At 36.3% G+C, this 18704-nt stretch overlaps 1 protein-coding gene across 2 annotated transcripts in view; it reads left to right on the top strand.

Annotated features, from left to right (window-relative positions):
- The window catches only part of LOC138715010 (trypsin-7-like), an 88048-nt gene that overhangs the window by 9948 nt on the left and 59396 nt on the right, over positions 1-18704 (top strand). The window lies entirely within an intron of this gene.

Here is an 18704-nt window from a genome sequence, read left to right as displayed (position 1 = left end):
GAGGAAAGAAAACACAGTTATTACATTTTCTCCGTAAACAGTAATTTTTAATTGATTTTTCAAAAATGAGAAGTATTCGCAAATGGAATGTGTGGGAATTTAGCTGTTGAACTTTGGACATAAGTTGCTAATGTGATCATAAGCTAAACATATTTCGATTTTTATGTACGAAATTCAATAAGACATTGTTATAAATTTGATGGATATCGAATGCTTTAAATTCAGAACACAACAGTTCTGAGGGATAATCAAGAGGCTTATTAAGACATTTTTGTTATTCTTTTCTGTAGCAGAGTTATTATCAAGAGGGAGGTGCTAAAAGCACAAGCCTATCTTATAATACATAATGTAATATAACTTGTAATAATGCTAGTTAAATCAGAGGTACAGTAAAGGAGGCAAGACCTATCCTGTGTCCTTACCACGTGCCATGGCCATATCACAAATGGGTATGGAGGGGGAAGATGACTTTTAGTCATGAAACAAACTCTCTTTCTACTAGTTCATTCTTTCCTCTCTCACACAGCTCACTTGTCAGGTCTCGCGTCCTCGTCTATATAGTATGGATAGCCAAGTGATTTCGTAGAATAAGAAAATACTGAACGATTTTTCTTAATCTGATGCAAAGAAAAAGAACAAGTTTATTCTAATATACTGTATGTGTTAGTGAATTATTATTCCGAGATTCGTAACTTGAGGAGATTTATTTAGAATAGAACAATAAAACTGGACGTATGCATTTTTAAATACAAGAGCGAATCAGGAGATTTCATGCCAACAGATGTTAATGAAAATGGTACAACCGTAGTATCATTTAATAGAAGCGGATAAGAATTAGACCAATTTTTAATAAATTTGGTACCATTATTTGCATTAAGTTAGGTTCTGTATCATCTCAAGGTTTACCAGCAAAAAGAACAACAATGTCGTCCAGTAAAAATATCTCACCATTGAAATTTTCTAAATTAATTGCCAATAAATAATTAATATATAATATAATCATTAATATATAATAATATATCTAACATATTATATATTAACAACAAAGCAAAACAACATCAAGTACTGTACATCACTAGGCTCTGTATTCCAGCTACCTAAAGATTGAAGTTAAGACACATTGTGTATACAGTAGGCTACGCCGAACACAGGTAATACAACAGATAGGATATAAACAAACAGGTCGTCGCTGCGTGTTCGTGGAGTACAGTCAACTCCAGACATTCTGAAGCTATACTGGTAAACACATGCTTTAGCCGTGATGTTCATTTTCGTCGTGATCTTTGCAGTGAATAATAACGTACATTCGTTAGTTACGGAACTTGAACATATGCGGATATCACTTGAAATGATTTTATATTGCCAGAAATTCTTTCAATAGCACATGACGTTATTGGTGCATGATGTAGTACAAGATATTCCTATTGTCTGATATTTTCTCGTGTTTCATTAGGATATTGCATGTCGCTCAACACTGAAAACATACCAATTTTCTACGCACTTTTCTAAAAATTCCCTAAAATGTAGATTATTTAATTTATTAATTGGAATGTTGGCACTTAGAATCATATTAAGCTACGTAAATCCATGTTAAACGTCGAGTAAATATCTTCATAATTTTCAGATTGTAATGATACTGGTTCTTTTGGATTACGTTCGAAAAACTTTCTGTGCCTTTTGGTATCGCAGTGTCTTTCAGTGCACTGTTTTTGTAACTTTTACGTTTATTTTACACAATTTAAATGTAATGTTGTCTATATTGACAGTGATTCAAATATCCTCAACTATGGCCTGCAATATTATACGCTTGAGCCTCTTACCTAAGACATTTTACCTCTGCAATGAACCTTCAATCGGCCACAGAGATGTAGTTATTTAAATAATAAGACTAATAAGAGCAGTGATCGATAAGATTATTCACTATGACTGCGTCCCGGTTTTGACTTTCTAGAGCAGGGCTGGGGACCGGGAGCGAATCCAAACTCTAAACGGGGACGCTTAATATTCGTCCGTCACGGCATTTTTTTTTAAATAAAATTTTATTGCACATTGGTCACATACATAAATATCATTAGATTACATTCAATTAGTGTGTATATTTAACTGGGAGTGACTTTCTACCGAAACACTGAAATAAGAATTCTCATTCACCAAACAAACTGCCAAAAATATACCTATTTTACAAATTGAAAAAATGATTACACTCACAGAAAATACACAAATATTCGCTGGCAGCATTACTTTCAGAACTGCATTGGGTAACCTGCGCCAATCATACAAAACATTTCTCCTTCTGAAAAAGATTTTAAGACATCTCTTTATCATCTCTGCACTCTGAACACTGTGTCTGAGTATATTTTATACATACTTTCATCTTTATCCAAGTTTTTTTAACAAACAAATTTATCATATATATTTATACTTCCTTTGTCTTGTCAGACAAGATCTTACTTATTCAATCACACCATATATAGACTTACACTAAAAGGAACAAATATAATAGGAACAACTTATGATACACACATGCAACAATTCATCACCATACACATAGATTTATACATATTTTACAGGTGTAGTAGTTGTAGTTTTTGACAATTCTGGGAATATCTGCCGTTGCACATTTGCTCAATTTTTTTTCGTTCTGTTTTTAGTATTTTCACAAATTCCTCCATCGTACGGGATATAGCCGTAAGTTGGTAATGCAAAAAACCTGAGGCAAGCCAACCTTTACAAATACAGCATTGTCCGTCGGAGGATCTATTAACAATAAGGTTTGATGTCTGTCATTCAGTTGTGACGTGGGCCATATTTGTTGCAATAGGTTTTTTGCTCCGTCCCAAGCCGTTTTTGCAGTTCCACAATTAGTTATTCGGTGTTTCAACGTGTCTAAGAAACCGCATGTTTTACATGCCGGCGAGTCCGTCAGATGGTGTCGGTGTTTCCTTTCTTCCGTCGGTATAATTTGATTGATATAACAGTAAACCGTTGTCTGCCATGCCGTAGGAATATTGTGCCAGATGTATATTGTGCCAGATTTTATGCCAGCGTTGGGTCGGAAATTGTTCCACAATACGTGGAGAAAGAAGACTGTTCTTCATGATGTGTTTATAAATCTGTTTTGTTTGTTGTTTCTTGTCCGATGTAATGAGGTCTGGAGGGTAAGACTCTATTAACTGCCATAATCTTTGTATCGCTTTTGGCAGCGGGTATTTTCTGCTACACAATAACTAGACTTCGTTGAATTGCCACACGCAGCATGCAATCAGGTTGCCGATGTACGGTAGTATAGAGGAGGTGAGCGACCGCCCGGTCTGGTAGTATAAGCAGTTCATGTTAAGAGTTGTGACCTGTCCAAATAGATAGAGCAGCTACAGCTAATGTATACCTATGTAAGCACTTGTTTTTGCATTACTGTAGTTGGAATAGTCAAAGTTTAACATTTGTTCAGTGCAGACAAGAATTCAATCAAACATACTACAATGAGAGTGTTGCTGTTCCAAAAAAAAAAAAAAAAAAAAAAAAATACTCCTGGAATAACCTTACCCCCGCAGCCAGTCTTGACCCGTTGGGGAACGTGGTTGAATTCTGTTAATTATTATGCAGAACATTATGGAAAAATAATGGAGGTAATTGATGCATTGGATAGCACAGACAGTTCTGCTGTTGCAGCTGTAAAGTCATTGGTTTCTGAACAGCTATTGAAAGATATTCTGTCATTGATTCTAATTTTAAAATCGTGTCCAAAAGCATCATCCTGTTAGAATCGTCTAAACTACAACTCTCAGAAGCCCTTCATATAGTGGATTAAAAGTATCACAAACCATTATCCAAAATAACAATTCACTAATTTCAGAAAAAGTGAAATGTAAGTTGAGAAACATTATTGCTAAAAATTCTGCCTATTCACTTACTTTTTACTTTAGTAGGTTATTTAACGACGCTTTATCAACATCTAAGGTTATTTAGCGTCTGAATGAGATGAAGGTGATAATGCCGGTGAAATGAGTCCGGGATTCAACACCGAAAGTTACCCAGCATTTGCTCATATTGGGTTGAGGGAAAACCCCGGAAAAATCCTCAACCAGATAACTTGTCCCGACCGGGAATCGAACCCGGGCCACCTGGTTTCGCGGCCAGACGCGCTAACCGTTACTCCACAGGTGTGGACCTGCCTATTCACAACTTCGTATTATAAATGATGTACTATCAGGTCACGACAAGACGTCTGAAGTTGGTGTACTAAAAAGTAGTGACTTTCCATTCTTCAAATATGCACGTATTACATCGTGTGATGTTGAACGTACATTTTCCCAATCTAAAAACTGTTTAAATGACCATCGGAGGAGGTTACTTTGCAGTCGCTCAAAATGTGCATAACTCTTTACTGTAATGTACATATTCAAAGATTATATATCTTACATTAAATTTTAAGAGTTAATATATCTCACTATAAAATAATTGTGTATTTACATGTTTAGACATTTCCTACTTCAATGATCATTCATTATATTTCTTGAATGAAGGATACAGGTTTTATTGTAACCTCAGTATACTGCTCAGTGTTTACATCAGAGACACGCCCCCTTCTCATACAGTCTATACCGCGTGCACAGTAAACCTTGCGAATCTCGTGGCAATTCCACGAAGTCTAACAATAACGGAATGTGTCGTTTCCAGAATTCGTTATCCATGGGATCACTTTCTCCACGTTGTCCACGTAGAATGTTCCGTGTTATCAATGCTTGACATTTTTCCTTCACTGCTATTAATTACAGTCCTCCTTTACCTTTCGGCAATACCAATTGTGCTTTCCTTAATTTATAAAGGTAACCTTTCCAAATATAAAAACTGACTGCTCGTTCAAGGACCGTAACATATTTAACTGGAAGTGGAAGAATTTGTGCTAAGTACCACAGTTTGGACAAACAAAAAATATTAACATGCCACACCCTTTCAAAAAGATTTATATTTCTGTGTATCTGTTGGAACAGTGTAACTCTTCTGAGAGCCGTTGTCTTTGTCCAGTTGATTTCAACCATCTCCTCAAAAGAATTACAAACTGTCATGCCTAGCATCTTCGCTTGCCGTACCGTGGTGATATCATTACAAATAAGTCCGTCAGGCCAGCTACTCAAGGGTAACAAGAAAGACTTCTGTGTGTTCAATTGTGCACAGGAGGCTGCACTGTATGTTTCCAAAATATGTGGCAGTGTCACACAATCATCTGCATCACGAAGAAGAAAGACTACATCATCTGCGTACACTCTGCTCGTGAATAATGGACACTTTGTTCCTTGTTCCGAATTTAAGTTCTGATGTGCCATGCGAATAAGGGGTTCCACACTAAGTGCAAACAGGGACATCGACAACGGACATCCTTGGCCTATGACGCTTGAATGGGGATTCGTTGCGTAAAGAATCCATTAACTTGGATCCTGGAATGTGCAGTTCTGTATATGTTTTTGATAGCGCTAATAATTTTGTCCGATATGCAGAAACATTGCATGACACGTTGTAAAAGTCTTATTAAAGTCCACTGAGAGTAATGCTCCCTTATCGTCATGATGGTCTTCAAAGTGCAGCACTGTATCGCGAATTGTGGAAAGATTATGGATAATGGATTTTTCTGGGACACCGCATGTCTGGCCAATTTCAAATATATCCCGAAATGCCGGTTTCAATCTATTTGCTAGTAACTTCATGAATAGCTCGTAGTCTGTGTTGAGTAAGGTAATAAGACAATACTCCGACATTGTAGTTGGGTTAGTCGTTTTCGGAATTAGAGTCACTACACCATCATTGAAACCATCGATAACTGAACCAGTATCTAAAATATAATTCATCAGCTCTATCAAATATTCCTTAATTAAACGCCAATGAGTCTTGTATACTTGATAAGTGAATCCATCAGAACCAGGAGCCGTGTTCTTGGGCGCGCTTTCTAATGCTGACCGAATTTCTTCTTCAGTTATTGGCGACTGGAGATGTATGTATGTATGTATGTATGTATGTATGTATGTATGTATGTATGTATGTATGTATGTATGTATGTATGTATGTATGTATGTATTTATTCACACTGCAATGGGTATATACCCGGTGGCAGTGGTAACTAATTACACTCAATAATGACAATAATAAACTTATTAATTAAAAATACAATTAATAATAATACTAATAATTAATACTAATACTAATAATAATAATAATAATAATAATAATAATAATAATAACAATAACAACAACAACAGGGAATATACTAAATGAAATGAAACTATCACTTTAAATAACATTTGAAATATTCTAATTTGTATCTTAAAACTAAGGTCGGACTAAAACCCACGAGTATATGTTCATATCTGCACAAGTACCTTTCAACATTACACTCATTTCGCTGTCAACTCACTCACTGCACTGGAACTACGACACATTTCACTGATTCTATCCTGATTTCACTAATACTTCAAAAACATTTCACTGTTCAAATTCTTTGCACTGCCACTATAAACTATAAAGCTTCACTGACAGGAACACGTTTCACTTACACAGCACACTTCACTGACACGACATACTTCTTCACTGATACAACACACTTCACTGACACAACATAATTCTTCACTGATACAACACTTCAATAACAACATATCATTTACACCCTTTAACTACTGTGTATAATTACCGTCTATTAGTAAGGTCCTTAAGCCTATTTTTAAATGCATTTTTGGTTGTTGGTAAAGCCTTTAGTAAGTCTGCAGGTAAAGCATTCCAGTCCCTGATAGTACGATTGAGAAAAGAAAACTTTCCAGTGTCCGTCCTCTGCCTTCTTTCCCTCAATTTATATGAGTGGTCGTTCCTTGAAGAGTAATTTGGCGGCTGCAACCTATTTCTTATTTCTCTCCAGGCAGGCTCACGTCCTGCTGTTGTTGTGTACTTAAATGTCTGCTCACACTTTTCAGAATGTCGCAGTTGCCTTCTGTGATCTTGGCGACGCAGCATAGAGTGAAGTAAAAAAATCTTCGACTTCTGTGATGCAATCTTTCGAAGTGTTCACAATATTCCCTTCGGCAGTGCGGAGCTATTCTATATATTAGATTCTACACTTCCGTTTTTCTTTTACCAGGTGGTACATCGTACAGCGCTCTTCTTCGTGTATCGTCGGCACACGGTCCCTGACCATCACACCATGCATAAGTTTTTTGTGCATCTCACAGATTTTCCACTTAGTTTCAACGATGTCTTTCCATTTATTTCCTTCTGTTTTTTGTGTCTCATACAGTTCAGCTAACATCTGATAATAAAAATGCAATGTTGCTCTCGTTTCCTGAGCTCGCTGAATCCCTGCAGACTGATAAAAGGATTTGAAACCTGGTTTTATTATTTTCATCCATTTTTCCATTATATTAAATTTTGAATTTCTGCCCCTTCTGTTTAAAGTTTCGAAATGTTGAACAAATTGGTCTCTGTACTCCGGTATAAACAATAAAAATTCATTAAGTTTCCAATAACTTTTCCCATAGAGGGGAAGTTGTGTATCTGTTTGCATGAAAATGCAGACACAATCGTGATCCGAAAAAGGTGTAGGTATCACTTGTATTCTGTATACATCTGTTGAATGCGGTCGCGTGATATAAAATCGATCTAATCTGGACGAAACATTCTGTCGACGGAAAGTATACTGTACATCATTACCATGAAAGAGTCCCCAGGTATCCATTAACTGTAGTTCTCTTGTTAAATTTTTTAATGCTGGCGATGGATTATATTTGCCTGTCTGGTCTTTTGCGTGTAATACACAATCCAATCTCCACCTATAAGTAATCGATTGTATCGGTGACGCAGGTAGAACGGAATTTCTTTACTAATAAAATTTTCTCTCTCCTGACGATAGTTGGTTCCCGAAGGCAGATAAACGTTTATAAATGATGTATTATTAATATTCATGGATATCACTCTGCCACTGGGATGTGTTTCCACTTGCTCAATATTCATTCCCGCACGATAAATAATTGCAGTGCCACGATTATTCTCACCGGTGTTTACAACATACTCATATTGCGGACCAGAAAATCGAAATTATCATTGTTTACTTCTTGCAATAAAAGTACATCGATATCATTTTGCCTAATGAATGCATTAAGTAACTGTTTGTGTTTCCCTTGTATACAATTGACATTTAAAGTGGCATATTTGCGTAATATTACCATCGAATAGAAAATCTAGAAGGCTGTAAGAATAAACAAACAAGACAGCGGACGTACATATATCCTACATATTTAACATGTCCAAGTCTGTAATATCCTCAACAGTGGTGGTAAAGTTTATATGTCCTTTCTGAGTCGATTTTGCCTCAGCACCGTCTTTCTTGTTGCTGTCTTTGAGTAAATGTTGTTTGTGTTTGCCTTGTTTGCCATTTGAAGTAACGTATTTGCGTACAATTACCATCGAATGGGAATCCAGAATGCTGGAAACATAAACAAACAAACAAGACCGCGGACGTTCCTACACATTTCACATGTCCAAGTCTGTATACTTCAACAGTGGTGGTAATGTTTATGTCCTTTCTGAGTCAATTTTGCTTCAACACCCTCTTTCTTGGTGCTCTCTTTAGTATCTGTTGTTTATTTTTCTCTTGTATAGGCACCGTGCATGGGTCTCAAAATCGTACTGGTGGCGCCGCGCAGTGTCTCAATTCCTAATTAATTACAGGCTCGCAGTCATTCACTAGTCATGTGTGATACAGAAATTACATGCGGCTCTCTGCCGATGAAAAGTTGTAATATTAGTAAGAATGAGTTCATTCATTCATAGTGTTCTGCCCAAGGGCAGGTCTTTCACTGCAATCCCACCAATCTCCAGTCTTTAATTATTTTATAGACTCAGTGGAAAGTTCAGTACTGCTAGATGAGTGTAAAAATGTAACTACAAAGTTCCTGAAATATCAGTGAAGATGTTTGGCATTTAAATCAGATTTCAGACCATTGAATGAGGGTGAACAGTCATATTACTAAAACATTGATACACTTATATTTGATGTCATGACGTGTGTAATATTTGTGTGTATAATGTCTCTATAAATTACGTATTTTAATGTGATTTAATTCTAAAAGTAGTCTTAATTACACTTCCTGAATAATGGGCGACTGCAAATTCTCTAAAACACAACACATAATGAACAATTTCATCAACATACTACCTCTGATTGAGATTCTGGCTGATGTGTACATCTGTTATCTGGCTGTACATCTCACTTGACGATATGTGTCAGAGGATGAACAATATTGTTTGTATGCATATGAAGTCCGACTAGTGTAATTTGTAGCTAGTTGGCGATATATGCAATGGAAGGGAAAAGGAACTGGCCACTCTACCCCATGATATTCTGGTCTAGTTGCCTCATAAGTGGTGCCTTGTTGGTATCACTTATGAGGTTCAGACTTCTCTTTGGATAGTTGAATAAACAACAAGATCAACATGCGGAAGCAGTTCAATTGATAGTTTGTGTAAAATGTTATAATGTATATTTTAATTCGCTGAATGCACCTTTCAAGATGAATTCGAACACTGGCAACGCTGTAAGTAGTTTCCACTTCTTCAGCTGTTAATTTACCATCGTGCACATACGGTGGAGTAACAACAATGATCCCTTTATCGGAGAGGTTTGTTATTATTCCGGGAAAACCTGACTTCATCACCACCACCTTCTAATAAAGTCAACAATCCGCAATCAGTTGTTATGAATGTGTCACTCGATCTGCCTCGGTAGAATTTAGATTTGAAGGCCACCATTTGATCCACACTGGGTGGCTGTTCCACTTCTGAACAATTAATTGTCACTCTACATTTTTCAATATTGCAGGCATTGTTTCCTGAATACTTTCTCTGCTAGGCCAAAACCCAAAATTACAGTAACCAATCTGAATGTCAACAACATTAAAGTGGCGGTAAAAATACATTATAATTATAATTGTACGATTAACTCCGAACATCACCCTCATAGCAGAATACGACAATCCAATTTTCATTTTAATTGGAAAATATGAGTAGACGATTTTCTTTACTAATCTTACTCTTGGACAGAATTTTTCGAAAGCTTTCGATGTGAAATTCACTAATAAAAATGGCAAAAATAATATGTATGGTCTACATCTTGGAGCGTTTCGACTATCTATGGTAGCTATTTTTGGGTTAAATGATAGAATTGGAAAAATTTCTTATTATGATTCTACGGGTATGATTGTGTTTCAATTGGCAGGAATTTTAACAATATATTCGAAACCACAAATGTCACTCCCATTAAGTCTGGTAGTTCTGTCTCATATTTTAGTGTAGAATAATTTCGGAAACCTTGCATTTCATTAAACATATCATCTGTTCCTGAACGCTTGTCATAACATTTCTTATGTGACTTCAGTTAGGCATGTAATGGAATAGACACTTGAGTAGACACTTCACACAATTCAATTGTGAAAGAAAAAATAACTATATGAATACATTTAAAAATAAGTATATTATTATTTATTGTTGCTAATATTATACATAATATATATGTAAAGAACTCAGTAATTATGCACTTTTTAAAATTTAAATTATAAATTCCTGCCGTTGTTAACTTAACGGTTATTTATAAACATAATACTATATATATATATATATATATATATATATATATATATATATTTCTATTTTTTATATCAGGCCTAGTATATAATAATACTGTGATTACAAGCAGTGTAGCCTTATTTACTTTCGTCTGCGTACTGCATGAATCCACAATTAGCGTCGTTGCGCTTCAGTTTTCTGTTTTGGGAATGAATAAAAACAATATCGGTTGGTGTGTTCCTATAAGCATTACTACACCACTCAAGACCACAGTAATTTGCATTACCTTTCCGCTTTTCAGGATCATCCATATTTCTTATCATTTAACCTGAGATGTTAAGTATATTCATACGCTTCAAGCACAACTTTATCGCTGCTGTCCCGCAGTTAGTAACAACAGTCGCCACCAGAGGAGCGTGCACGGTGCCTATAGAATTGAACTTTAAGTTAGCGTATTTGCGTAATATTACCATCCAATGGAGAATCCAGAAAACTGAAATCATAAACAAACAAGACCACGGACGTACAGCTGTCAAAAAAAAAAAAAAAAAAGTGGCCGCACTCGTGAACAGCGAATATTTTCAAAGTCCACTTCGGGTCGCGGCGATGTTACACGATGCATGTGCTTGTACAAGCAGTTTCGGAACTATGAAAGTGTTCCATATCTGCGCCTCGTAGACCAGCGGTAGAGTGCTTGTTTAATGATTCAAAGGTCGTGGGTTCGGGCCTTCTTCAAGTTTTCATTTTATTTTTTAATCGTTCTTTAGCGTTGTAAATGATATTCAAATTATCATTTATATCCAGTTATCGTTCTTTATGGATATCACGTTATTTATATTTTATTATCGTTCTTTAGAGATATGAATAAAATTCAGGTCATCATTTGTATTCTGTTATTGTATTGTAACGATATGAATAATAATTATTATTATATCTCCAATGGGGGTTAGCCCTATTTTACATATGTATGTTAGGGCTATAGTTTTAAACACAAAAAAGATCAGCATAAAGAGAAATGGAAAAGAAAATTAAATTAGCTTACGCGATGTAAACAAAACATAAACAATCCGTAAATTAGGCATTGCGATTGCAAACAAATATCAGGTATCAATTTGAAACATACAAAAACATTAACAACACATATACGTAACACTTCTATAACACAAATATGCAGCTTTCCGTACCATACATCATAAATTAATACACAATAGTCACACAAACACAATCAAACTATAATTACGAAATTGCGACGACATCAAGCATCCCATAACTGACTCACATACATAACAAATCAAGCATCCGTTACAACACATACACTTCAACATAGTAACCACACTTTTAAAAGTTACAAATTTGGCTCCAAGAAGAATAAATAGGACACTGTTACTAATTACTATTCTTCTACAATTTCTTAAATACATCTGTAATAAATCTGTGAAATTCCGATATGAATAATATTCACGTTTTTTATATTGTTATAGTTCTTTAGCGATTTAAATAATATTCAAGTTATCATTTATATTCTGTTTTCCTTCATTAGCATTATAAAACAATATTCAAGTTATTTATATTGTTATTGTTCTTTCGCAATATATTAATTAAACAAGCCGATATTTATCATTTATATTCTGTTATTATTCTTTAGTGATACTGTATAAATAATATTCAAGTTATTTATATTGTAATCGTTCTTTAGCGATATAAATAACATAAATTTAATATTAGGTTTGGAAAAATCCAGTTGCATTATACTGGTATTAGTTTTTCTTTTTGTATTATTACATTATACTATCTTGAACCACAATAAAATGAAAAGGAGTAACGAGGAATTGAACCTGAGATGTTGACATCTAAATTCCGACGTTCGTCCGCTGAGCTACGAGAGCAAAAGTGTGGGAACATTTTCGGAAAAATTGGCCCAATCACACTCTAAGATCTTCTGATGATTCGTAGAAGCTAGTCCAGGATGCGGGGGGCAAAGGCTAATTGAGATTTCCCGGTCTCTGACCGGGTCAAACATCCTGATAGAAATAATATTTAACCCTTGCCGTGACTTTCGGTGAAGTCCGGAGGGCCCAATTAGTCAAATCCACTCTCCTCATCTCCACGCTTGGGCCCCCTGGAATTTAATAGGATGCGAAAGAGATAGTGGTGTGCGGAAAGCAACGGGATGTTACCGCATTTAGGCCTATCATTCCCAAGAAAACTGCAAACATGAACAAAGGAAGCTTTTAATAGAAGAAGAAGGATCTTCTGCGAACCTCTGGAAAAATAACTAAGGAAGAGACTAGTGAAGTGCTTTGTGTGGAGTGTGGCATTGTATGGTGAAAGAACATGGACATTACGACGAAATGAAGAGAAACGAATTGAAGCATTTGAAATGTGGATGTGGAGAAGAAAGGTGCGTGTAAAGTAGACAGACAGAATAAGAAATAAAATTGTGTTTGAAAAAGTGAGTGAAGAAAAAATGATGCTGAAACTGATTAGAAAGATAAAAAGTAACTGGTTAGGTCTCTGATTGAAAAGAATAATAGACGACATTAGGATACGTGGATCATATGCGAAGACTAAGAGGAAGGCAGAAAATAGGAAAGATTGGAGATTGCTGGGTTTGCAATGAAAGACCTGCCCATGGACAGAACATTTATGTGTGTATGTTCAGAATGTCTGGAATATCGTGTCTAAGAACAGTCGCTATTTGCAAAGACTAGTCAATTCCATGCCCACTCGACTGCAAGATGATCGAGATAAGAGGAAAATAAACTAAATATTGAATTGTGGCTTTTTGTTTTGTTTTTTGAACGCTTAATTGTTTGAATGTTTTAAGGCCGACGCCAGTAAATTTGTTATGTTTATGCCACGAAAGATATTTTATTGAGAATAAATTTTTTTTTCTTTCCATTTGCAGCCACAATATCATAATGATAATGATAAAGGCATGGCATAATATATTAATGAACCTGATGTTAATTACTAAAATAATCATAAAAGAGAAAGGAGCCATTATGTCTAGTTTGTCTCTCTCAAAAACAGAACAAAAAAGGACATAAAAAGCACGAGGATGTAGTCGAACGCAGGACCTCATGAATAAGAGGCCTGAACGCTACCAATATGCTATCGAATAACACACAGTATACTTCAATTATAACTGTAGATATCAGGCAACGTGGTCCAACAACATGTAACATCGCCTGTCTCCGAATTGTAGCGAATATACCCGAAGGGAACTTTGTTTCAGGAGAGCGGCCACTTTTTCTTTTGACAGCTGTACATACATCCTACATATTTAACATGTCCAAGTCTGTATACCTCAATGGTAACGTTTATATGTCCTTTCTGAGTCGATTTTGCTTCTACACCCTCTTTCTTGTTGCTCTCTTTGACTGACTGTTTGTGTTTCCCTTGTATACAATTGACATTTAAGGTAGCGTATTTTCGTAATATTAGGCCTACCATCGAATGGAAGCTGTATACATAAACAAACAAGACCGCGGACGTACATACATCCTACACATCTAACTTGTCCAAGTCAGTAATACCCTCGACAGTGTTGGTAGTGTTTATATTCCTTGTCTGAATCGATTTCCCTTCAGCACCCTCTTTCTTGTTGCTCTCTTTGGTACGTCCATATATAGCATATGGATGCGGTCTTGTTGGACTATTCTTCGTTTTACTACTCGGATTTACATGTGGCGAGTTTTTATCTGCGGCTGCATTACTGGGCCCCGCGTCTCGACTTCGCAAACGTGGGTCCCTTGAATTTTCCTGTTGTGTTGTGGGTTTTAGTTTCTTCGATGGAGTTTCCGTTGGTTCTTCTAATTGTAAAGTACGGCTTACCTCGAGTGATGTATCTCCGAACTGCGAGGGTGACTTCGATTCTGGCGGGATTACTGTTGTTTCAATTAACTCCGGAGCTGCATTTCGTCCATCTGTGTTGACCTCCTCTGCTGTTGTATCCTCTGTCCGGTCTGTTGTCTCCAACGTAGGCTGCTCCGTCCTGTCGGTCACTACGTTTGTGACCTCTGCTGTCTCGGAAGAAGTATCTGTGTCGTCCTCCACCGGTGCGTCTCCCTCCACGGGCCGTGTCATAGTTCGCTCTTCTTTTGATGTATATGGTCCTTGTGAAGATCTCCCCATAACAATGTCACTCAATAACAATTTCCGTGACTGAACACTAACTGGTAAGGTTGTTTTCCTTCGTGGACAGTCTTCTTTTTTGTGATCAGGCTCATGGCACACAAAACATCAAATCGGTTGACCAATGTATGTGACATGGGCATTAGAGCCCGCTATCGGTACTGAGCCTGGAATATTTTGTTTCACTTCCATCTTTAAAGCACGGATACCGTTATTAACAGGAAACGGGAATGCTGTGCTCCATTGTTCGTTTTTCACTGAATGAATAACACCATACCCAGTCAAAGCTGTCGTTACCATTGAGTTCGGCACCTCGGGAGGAAGGTTGAATACTCTAACTGTTATAGCAGGAGAATCAGCTTTACTAATTTTAATTTGTGTTTGTTCACCGTTGCCGTATTTAAACTTTGTTTCAGCCTCATGTTTTTGCACTATTTTCTCATACACGGTTGGCGATATCACTTTTATATACAGTACAACGATTTTTCTTGCATGTTTAACTGCAACATATCTACTTGATCTGTGTTTATGTTCAGAGTTTGTTGTATCCACACGTGTAACTCCATCGCTGTAGGGCGCGGGGCACTTGCTTCAAATTGAACTTTTATTGTGTTAACACGACGTATAGTAACCACGTTCTGTTCAAATTGTTCGTTGCAATGTCTTTATGTCACTCGAAAAAAAAAAAAAAACTTACAAAATGAATATATTAACTCAAAAACACTATATATGTAAGAAAAAATACACTGGATGTGCTTTGTTGTTTATTACGCGACCAAACGACTAAGGGCACTGTACTGTCAGCAACGCTCGCGTAAACCATACAACCGTACTCTGCCGCATCAAAGCTGTGCTGTGTTCGGCGGAGAAGAAAGGGGTTGAAGAGAAGTCATATGGCTCCCCGTGAGAGAGTACAATTAGCTCTTGGTTCCCAGTCCTGTTCTAGAGAAAGAGGACAGATGATGCGTAACTATTTTGTATACGAACGTACCTCTACCTGCGCGGTGACGTCACATATACTTCGAATCAGGCAACTTCGTTTCAATTCATAGGTAGCTAGAATAAGGGGCCTATACATCACTATTTCTCTTTCTCTCTAGCATTGTCTTTTTTTTTAACAGGGAATAACTCTTGCTGATAAGCCAATAAATACATAACACTGTACGAATTTATAGTTACTACTACTACTACTACTACTACTGCTACTAGTAATAATAATAATTACAAATGGCTTTTAAGGAACCCGAAGGTTCATTGCCGCCCTCACATAAGCCCGTCATAGATCCCTATCCTGTGCAAGATTAATCCACTATCATCATATCCCACTTCCCTCAAATCCATTTTAATATTATCCTCCCATCTACGTCTCGGCCTCCCCAAAGGTCTTTTTCCCTCCGGCCTCCCAACTAACACTCTATAGGGTATAGAGTAGCATAAATCGCACCGCTTCCTAAATGGCACCACTGCTAGTTTAAAACAAGTTACTGTAGTAGTGTAGCATCTAGTGGTATTGTTACAATCTACCATATGAATTTCCACCATGTCACTTGATTTCTGCCACTTCTTTGTGCTAGCAACGTGGTGATAGAGTATTTAATATAATCGCTCAGGTGGATGTATATTTAGCTAACATTTTGTAACTAAGTAACGGATTTTTATGCAAAGGAATCCATAATCTTAAGATGTTATTGGTTAAAAGAAATATTAAAGAACATTTAACTTAGTACGATTTCCGAACATGTGGTGATTATAGGTTAGAATGAATGAAATAATAACTTATGACGTAGTTTCTTAATTCGCACCACTTTGTAGGTCCCTAATTCGCACCAGTGCGATATGAGCAACTGTAGCAATTCTAGCCGTACAAAAGAAGGCCAAAAAATTTTAACTCAACGAGGAATGCATCAGGTGGGTGCAATATCAAGTGGTGAAAAAGGCGTTAATACAACAAGTGTGTGTTGTACAAGCGGACCAGATATTTTGTGCCACCTATGAAAATTTTTAAACGTCAAACAGTGCATCCTACATTATCAGCTGGTGTTCTTCCAGGATCGTTACTTGTTTGCTCTGATTCAGGTTACATCAACAGTGAACTATTTGTCGAATAGCTCAAACATTTTATTTGCCACTCAAACCTGCCATAGAAAAAGTGCTGCTTCTGTATGTCCACCTATACGTCCCATTCCAAAAATTTAGAAGCTAAATTATCTCGGGAAAGTGGTATGCTCCTATTTCAGCTTCCTCGTCATAATACTCATAGGCCTAGCCTTTAGATGTCTCTATCTTCAAATCATTTCAGACAGCTATATCATGAAGCAGCTCTTAGGTGGCTTCGAGATAATCGTGGAGAAAAGGTGACGCAGTTTGCAGTCTGAACTGCCTGGTGAAGCACATGGCAAATGTGTAACAATAAAAAACGCATTCAGGAAGTTTAAATGTTAGGTAATTTATGCTCTATTTTTTCAATTTCATTTGAAGATGCGTTACTCCCTTTCATTAATTTCAATAAATTTGTAATTTGCATTTATTACATTATTCATATTAAATACTGTTCAATATGTTCAATATTAAGAGATTTCCGTCGTCCTGTTCCCTGCAGTTAAAGGGGTGCGATTTAAGAAAACGCAGGTGCTATTTAGGAAACTAGTTGCCTAAATAACACCATTGACAAGTGTTTCGAAAATGTCATTCTACTTCAAAAATATTAAATCAAATTCAAGGATTCTTTTTTACATGAAAGGTAAATGTTCTGGGAATGTATTTCTGTACAGGAATGCAGGAAATAAAAATTGTATTGTTCAATAAAAATTATAGATGCTAAAGTGTTGCGATATACGCAACTTTACCCTATGCATTTCTGGATTCGCCCATTCGTGCTACATGCCCTGCCCATCTCAAACGTCTGGATTTTATGTTCCTAATTATGTCAGGTGAAGAATACGATGCGTGAAGCTCTATGTTGTGTAACTTTCTCCATTCTCCTGTAACTTCATCCCTCTTAGCCCTAAATATTTTCCAAAGAAACTTATTCTCAAACACCCTTAATCTCTGTTCCTCTCTCAAAGTAAGAGTCCAAGTATCACAACCATACAGAACAACCGGTAATATAACTGTTTTATAAATTCTTTAAGATTTTTTGACAGCAGACTAGATGACAAAAGCTTCTCAACCGAATAATAAGAGGCATTTCCCATATTTATTCTGCGTTTAATTTCCTCCGAGTGTCATTTATATTTGTTACTGTTGCTCCACAATATTTGAAAATTTCCACCTCTTCAAAGGATAAATCTCCAATTTTTATATCTCCATTTCGTACAATATTCTAGTCACGAGACATAATCATATATTTTGTCTTTTCGGGATTTACTTCCAAACCTATCGCTTTACTTGCTTCAAGTAAGATTTCCGTGTTTTCCCTAATCGTTTGTGGATTTTCTCCTAATATAATAATAATAATAATAATAATAATAATAATAATAATAATAATAATAATTTGATTAAACCTAACTATAGACAAAAATAAGATAGAAAAAGCCCAGGCCTAGATAATATTAATACTGAAATAATAATGTATGCTTCTAAAGAAGTGCTTGATAGATTCTTAAACTCTCTTAGCTTATATTGGAAGCAAAGACAAATTCTTGATTCCTGGAATGGAGCGAAAATTATGCCAATTTACAAAAAGGAAGACAGAAGCAAATGCCAACATTATAGGGACATCAGTCTCCTAAACGAAGTATATAAAATATAGCTATACGAAAACTATAAAAAACAAATTACAGAAAGTAATAGAACCTATTCTATAGGCCATTCGCTATCTCGTGAAACCTACCTGCGCGTAAGGGGAAAGAAGAAGTGGACTAAGAAGCTTCGCTTCCTCGCTACTCTCCCACTTTCTAGCTGGCTTTCCCCCACCATAACTTTCTTACTGTGAACTACGGCGTACTCAAGCATTTGGTTACAAGATA

This window comes from Periplaneta americana, chromosome 15 (assembly GCF_040183065.1).
Source record: "Periplaneta americana isolate PAMFEO1 chromosome 15, P.americana_PAMFEO1_priV1, whole genome shotgun sequence".
Lineage (NCBI taxonomy): Eukaryota > Metazoa > Arthropoda > Insecta > Blattodea > Blattidae > Periplaneta > Periplaneta americana.
This window is presented reverse-complemented; position numbering and strand designations above follow the sequence as displayed.